We start from the raw sequence: 8,379 nt of genomic DNA, 5'->3' as shown, positions 1-8,379 counted from the left end.
TTTGAAACCTTAGTTATAAGTAGGGGACTTACCAAGTAAGTTATTGTAAAAAAATTGAAGTGATTTAAAATTTCCACATAGGATTTTGAGAAGTGTGAAGTTAGGGTGCTCAACTACTAAGTCCTCTCCCTTGGTTCTACAAAATTTGTATAGGTCATGAGAAGGGCAGCATAGGTGTCCCAACTTGACCTGGTAGCACAACTTGGGCATTGCATTGCCCCGAAGAGCATGAAGGAAGTTATTGCATATCCATTTTGTGTGCACCCTATGATCATTGCATTCCATGAATTGTGGGCTATTTGGTCAAACAAGGAAAATATATCCTCCATTCTTCCACATTGGGTATACCCTACAATCATAATAATCCATGAGATGATGTCTCTACCAAACATTTTATAAAACAATTGGCGCACATCATCCATGGCCACTAGAGGCTAAATACATGTGAATGAGAATTGTGAGCAAGACCAAGTCTAAGTGAAAGCCAAAGGCCATTATATGAGCATGTAGTTTCTTTCCCATTTCCATTTCTTTCCCACACAAGCTCACAATGGTGGCGAGCATGAAATGATATGGCACTACCTTTTCCATCGTCATCTGCTTGAGTATGATTTTTTTTATTGTGCATATCCTAAAATCAATGCATTCTACCCCACCACATTCTTTACACCTCTCTTGAATAAATGATGGGAAAATTCTAGCTTCCCATACTTGGCATATGTTATTACCAATTTGGTGTCAAATAAATCATCCATCTCTACTCGTATCTTGATCATGTGGACATGAATTCACCCACACTTGTTGATTTAATATCCAACATTTTTGAAAAGATTGTACCAATAATTGTGACTTTAAAGTTGTTCTTGGTAATGATGACCACCCATAATTGAATGAAAAATGACCCTTTTCCCCAAAAAACAACCAATAGTGTGATTTCTCTTTATTGGGTATAATCTCAAGTGTAATTTTTGTGAAGTTCCCATGAATATCCAATCCAATATTATTAAGGTATTTTGTGGTAAACATTTACTAAGCTTTCTTGTGCTCCTTATCAAGTTAATGTATGAGTTTAAGGTCTATTTGGTTGTAGGAATAGGAATTCAGAATGTAGATATGTTATTCTAGATTTATTATTATAGAATTTGTTATTCTCCATCTGTTTGGTTCTCCCAGAATTTAACCAAGAAGATTTTTTTTCTCTATTGGGGGAAACAACCTAGTACTTGAACATGTTCCAATGGTTATTATAGGAGTTGTTAACTTAATACCCACACTTGTTGATTTATTATCTAATATTTTTGACAAGATTGTAGCAATAGTAGTGACTATTCTTGCTAATGAGACTACTCATAATTTAATTAAATGAGTCCCTTTTCCCAAAAAAAACAACCAATAGTATGATGTCACATCAGTTGCACAAATCTAGAGGTCTCTAATGCACTACGATTGGTCTCACTTTTTTTTGGGTTGTTTTGGACACCTTGGTAAAAAGCATGCTAATGTGACATCATATTTGATGATGTGGATCTAAAATCTTAGTTATAAGCTGGGGACTTGCCAAGTAAGTTGTTGCAAAAAAATGGAAGTGACATGAAATTTCCACATAGGATTTTGAGAAGTATGAAGTTAGGGTGCTCAACTATTGTGTCCTCTCCCTTGGTTCTACAAAATTTGTATAGGTCATGAGAAGGGTAGCAAAGGTGTCCTGATTTGACTTGGTAGCACAACTTGGGCATTGCATTTCACTAAAGAGTGTGAAGGAATTTATTGCATATCCATTTCGTGTGCACCCTATGATCATTGCATTCCATGAATCTATAGGGTATTTGGTCAAACAAGGAAAATTTATCCTCCATTCTTCCACATTGGGTATACCCTACAATCATAACAATCCATGAGATGATGTCTCTACCAAACATTTTGTAAAACAATTGCTGTGCATCATCCATGGCTACTAGAGGCTAAATACATGTGAATGAGAGCTGTGAGCAAGACCAAGTTTGAGTGAAAGCCAAAGGCCATTATATGAGCATGTAGTTTCTTGCCTATCTCCATTTCTATCCCACACAAGCTCACAATAGTGACGAGTAGTAAATGATCTGGCACTATCTTTTCCATCCTCATTTGCTTAAGTATGATTGTTTGTGTTATGCATATCCTAAAATGAATGCATTCTACCCCACCACATTTGTTTCACCTCTCTTGAATAAATGATGGGCAAATTCTAGCTTCCCATACTTGGCATACATTATCACCAATTTGGTGTCAAATAAAGCATCCATCTCTACTCGCATCTTGATCATGTGGACATGAATTCATAGATCCCTAAGGTTTGTCCACCAAATCTTTTTAGTGGATTTCAAATTTTCATCAAATATGAAAAAGTAAAAAATGGAATAGAAATGAGCACCATTTTCAGCAAGACTGCCTTCAACTTCTTACCTCAAATTATCTATCATTTTCAATTTTCATGTGTGTGCTAATATATGTATTTGAAGAAGCCCGCTTGAAATTTTCTTTTGACTAAGATAACCAATAATATCTACAAGAGAGGATAGTAATTTTCCAAAACTAAAGTAAATTATTTAATTTCTTTCAAAACAACTTCATGAACAGTGACACCTATCTACATCATTATACTAGGTTGGACATAATCTTTACATCTCCATCTCCATGGTTAGTTGCTCCACATAAATAGCCTTTGCCAACTTCTCTATGAGGTCCATCATACTCTACTTATCTCTCATTATTCAAATCGATGGCTCTACAAGATTTACTTAATGAATTCCTCTAAAATAGACGTAGCTACAAATACAATTTTTCATTCTCTCTAGCCCCAATATTTTCTACCTTGCTCTTATTGGATCTTACAGGATCTTATATGCTATGATATCAATTGAAAATAAATTTAAATGAATGTAATAAGTAGTCGATAAAAATAAATAAGACAAATGTGCTAGATTTAGTTTAGTTCGTCACAACTTGTGGCTACGTCCACACTGAGAAAAAATAAAATATCTTATTTAGTCATTGCTGCTTGTAGCTTGAATACACGAGGCTTTGCCCTCATATTTATCCACGAATCTTCAAGATAAGACAAAAAGACAAATATGAGGAATATGAAATGAAATTACATGATAGTTGGACATAACATCTAGTAGCCACAACCATCACCCAAAAAACAATCAACATTAATAGCAAGGATATCCACTTTGGGATGAATTTGAATAGAAAAGGGGCAGTTCAAATTTTTCTCGCCCACAACCTCATTGGTCTTCATGATAGCTACCTTTTACCTACAATAATGGCATCAAATACTAAACATTTGAGTCTTCAACTTTTGATTTTTTTATTTTTATTTTTTGATGGAGGGTTCAGATCCTAGCCTCATCCCTTATGATGTCAGAGCCTTGCACTCGACAAGACTTGATCCTTGGTGGGCTCTTTGTGAGTCATTCAACTTCACTAGTAGACCAAGGGCCCATTGACAACTTTTGATTTTTTCATACACACTCCCATATAAATCCTCCTAGGTATTAATTTTCTCGATAGTTATACAAATATCATGTTGAATGACAAAATGTTAAGATTAATAGACATATATATTATGTAAATATAATTAATACTCCAAAAGAATAAAACACACATAAATAGAAAAGAAGACACAAAGATTTAACGTGACTAACCTATTCTTAGGGAACGTCCACCAAAAAAATTCTAATATTATTATCCAGTGATTCAATCTGATTACAATTTTTAATCCATTGCAACTCAACATCGTTACAAGAATCTACTTAATATATTTTGAAACTTGTAAAAAAAAAAAATTTATTTTTTAATCTTCCTAAAAACTAAAATGTATTTTATAAGAAAAATATAGATACCAATTAAAACAAGAGCTCTAAAAGAGCTTAAGTCCCTGCCTTATGCAATGAGAAAATAAAACATCAATTGAATAAATGTAAGCATATAATGAATGAAGTGAGTTTGGCTCTCATTTTGATATGTGTTGGCAAATCAAATAGTCAATGATAGAAAAATGGTCCCAAAACAACTAGTATAATTGTAATTGTAGACCGTAACACTAATATTGATATTCACAATCATTTAAATCCTATCTCCAATAATTATTATTATAATCCTAAAATATGGATATTATGAGAACTGACTTCTAATATCTCTATAGAATATCCATTTCACACTTAAGAAAGAAGAAAGTTTGAAATTTATTGTAACATATAAATTGAAGTAAGAATTAAAAGTATAATTTTTGACAAGTGAATATTTGATATCATAAATAATAATAAATAAATGAATTTTAATATCTTATAGTTATATTTATATTAATTTTAATAAATACAAAATATTAACTCAAAAATTGATTGTTTCTTAAATTAAATATATATATTCAAATTAACGATAATCTAATTAAAAATTATATAATTGTAACTACAATTATATCTACATAAATTTATAAGGAAAATATAAATATATGTGAACAAAACTTTGTTATAAATATAATTTAAATTAAAATATAACAAATCCTCACAAACATAAAAGTATCTGTTCCAAGAAATTTGAAGATATAAAGATTATGCAAAACACTGCAATTCAATATAACATTTAGATTATAACCAAGGATACCCTTGTTAGCGTAAGGAAAAATTAATTAATTACACCTTTATTTATACAGTGATGCAGAAATAACCGATCCTCGAGAGACTTTGATTGTATGTAGAAAATTCCACTAGTGTTTTGATAAGAGAGCATAATAAAAGGCAAATTCATTATCTTCATCGCAAATAAATATTATAATTTATAGAAAATATTTTCAGTTGGTGCACGTGTTGATGTTAACTATTTCACATACGCTGACGTTAATCTCAGCAGCATAGGAAAATAAGTGGCATTATATACATGACACGTTGTCATGGTAATAAATTCGTTCTTATCGCTTTGTTCTTTTCTATGATTTTTTCAATTGGAAATACAATATATGCCTACGAAATTGGTCTTGGACCATTCAAAAATTAAATTTATTTTTTCATATAATGGATTTATAAAATTTGACATTCTAGACTTTAGAGTAACTTTGGACTATCAGACTTGTTTGTAAAAAAAATTAATAGAGAGGGGTAAAAAAAAATATAGTTTCCTATTTTTAAAAGGCAGGGACTAATAAGTCTTATTTAACAAGTTATAAAAGTATTGTAAATTTTTTAAATCTAAGAAATTGTTAAATGTTATAGTCATATACACAAATTCAAAAATCAATTCTTGGGACCCATAATTGTCTCATTAAAATTATTCTTATAAAATTATCAATACGTTATTATCACATGATTGTTTAAAAGATTTGTACTATCTCAATTGTTTGATTTTTTTCCCATAATATTCACTTTTCCATATATTGCACTCACCAACTCTAATTTAAATTTGTATAACTATTAAATTTCAACAAACATCAAAGTCACAACATACCAACTAAATAAATTAGAAAAAGTAAGGATAATTAGTCTCCCTTAAAGGAAGATAGAAAAATTCAAAGCGAAGGGAAAACGGGGCCCTCCATAATTATTGCTCATATCACTATCTAACACTGCACTGCATTGGAAGCTACTAATAATCATTAGATCACGACCACCCTCTACACGAAGCACCATGAATATTAAATATATGCTGTAATAATTCTGATATATATATTTATAATATCATTAGACGTAATAATTTACTCTCATTAAATGCGTAACATATGACAACGATATCATGCACAAATCATAGAAATAGCAAAATTTGAAATTATTTCACTTATCAATAACGTATAACAATACTCTAACATAATTCACAAGTATAAATGTTTTTTATACAATATTTTGACTTCAAAGGAGATGTGTGAATTTTCTATTGTATTATTTTGATGTAAGATTTTAATTATTTTAAAGTTTTGGAGAGAGGATATTATATAATTGTTTTATATTGTAAATAATGTTCTAGTATAAAGGAGATTCACGAAATTATTATTTTGTTTTAAATATTAATAATGAGTAAAACAAGGATCATTGTTCAATTAGAGAGTTTGAAAGTTTAAGTTAAAGATGGACTAGATGTTGGGTGGAGTCATAGGCTTGCAAATATGGATATGAGTGCATGGTTAGAAATACCTTTTAAGCTAACCAAAAAAAATGATGTTTTCTCTAACAAACAACAATTCCAAGGCCGTAAAACAATTAATAACACACTAAAAGCATATCAACATTAAAGGACTTATGCTAAAGAAAAATAACAAATTATCAGCGCGCTGTAAGTAGTAAAACCTTAAACACTAGAAAGGAAAGAAATGTTCATACCAGAAGTAAAGCCCAATTTACCAATTAACACAAAAATACTATTAGTTATGTCAGAAGGCATTTATGGACTAGGAACACTTTAAACAAAACATATCTAATGAGAGTTGTGCATTACCAACATATTTTATTTGGCACCTTGGTTGGTAGAGCACATAACTCCAGTAATATTAGTCATGACAAATTCTATGATAATTACATAGTGTGTGTAATACCTTAGGAAAAAAGTTTGGTGTCCAAGTTCAAAGACTCTAGAAAGTAATATGTAATGACAATGACAATGACAACTTTGTAATTAAGACTGCAATAGTAGTTAAGAGATTAGGGTCCTTCTTCTCATTTTGGATCTCTCCTGATCTTACCATTAATATTCAAAGTTATGGATCCCTTCTAAAGATCATGGGAAATAAGTCGGGATTTTTTATAAAGCATAACCTAATAGCCTTTGACAACAAGAAGTCCACTATTTGCATATGCTTTCTAGTGGATGTTCACAAGCATCTACCAACTGACATAGAAATCATTACCAAAGTTGAATAGACAACACAAAGAATTTTACTAAACTTGGAGGAAGAGGTGTTATTGAGGTAGAGTTTGTTAGCTCTATTTTTAGTGAGTTGTAAAATCTTTAAAGTGGTATCAAAATTCTATTTACTAAGAAATCACCTTAGAATTTATAAAACCCTAGAGGAATACCAAAAAACCCTTTTCATCTTCAGTGTTTAAGTTACTTTTCAAGTAACTTAACGAAGGGTCTTTATACTATGAAGAGGGGGCCCTTTTCTGTTACCTAATGTTCAAATTAAAAGTGCACCCCCACCCCCTCCCCAGTTGATTTTTTATCCCTAAGTTATTTTCCTTATAACTTAAATAAGGGTGGTCAAACCATTAGAGGGGTCCATTTGTTTCTCTTCCTAGCAATGGCAATGTTATTTTAACCCTGTACCTCATGGTTCTACTAATTTCCTAAGTTAAAATTGCATTATATTATGCCAAAGTCATGTAATGTGCAAGACGTGGTCACAAATCGATGGTTCAAGCATGCTTTCGCAAAGTCTAACAACCTTAAAAGTGAAAATGTGAGATTCATGCACATGGCACATGGTGGGCCCAAGGTCTCCCAATAGTTTATTCAACTAAGGAGTGATCAAATCTTCATGAATGACAATTTTCTTTACATAACAAAAACATGATATCATGCCACCTATCCCTGCTAGACCCATGTCATTCAAAGGTTGTTGAGGACAAAAGAAGATCAAATGGTCATCCTATTTTTGCATCATTCATAGAAGGTTACATGAAAACGTGAGATTATTCAATGTGTCCATGGACCTAAGCATAAACAATCATGGTGGGACCTAGTGAGTCAATGGTTTTTTTTCTCTTTTCATTGGCCAGGTAGATCTAACTTGGACATATGTCAATGGGGTTTGCAATTGAGAAAAAAAAGGATGGGACCACACTTTTAAATCAACGGTGGTCATAATTTTGTGAGGCTTGACTTTCATCTTACAAAAATTTGAGATGAAGACATGTGTCATATAGTGTATCTACATGATGTTTTGAATAGTGAAGGTCGACCTAGGGAAAATCAACAGTTCTCGTGTTTTTGTAAGCTTGACAAAACTTTCACAAAAATGTGAGATTATGACACATGTCCATAGGTTGTGCAAAGGGAAGGGTCAGTGGGACTTGTGTCATCAACAAGATATGTGTTTTGGTTCAACCACATGGAACTTGTCAGTGGGCCCAAAATATTGCTGGTGTGATATAAACCTATGAAGGAAAGATCAATGACTCTCATATCTTCATGAGACTTGCCTTTCATCTTGTCAAAATATGAGATTCCTCCACATGTTACTACGACACCATTAGTAGAATATAAAGGTTGAGTTACTAAAAGAAGAAGATTTTTCACATGTTCATAATCAATGACCATATTTTGATCAAGAGATGAAGGAGATGTAGAGGTTTTGAAGCCTTAAGGAAAGAAGATCAATGACCCTTGCATTTTTGAGAGGACTAACATCCATCT

Source organism: Cupressus sempervirens, chromosome 2 (genome assembly GCF_028749045.1).
Source record: "Cupressus sempervirens isolate cs-2001-9-10 chromosome 2, ASM2874904v1, whole genome shotgun sequence".
NCBI classification, from domain to species: domain Eukaryota; kingdom Viridiplantae; phylum Streptophyta; class Pinopsida; order Cupressales; family Cupressaceae; genus Cupressus; species Cupressus sempervirens.
This window is presented reverse-complemented; position numbering follows the sequence as displayed.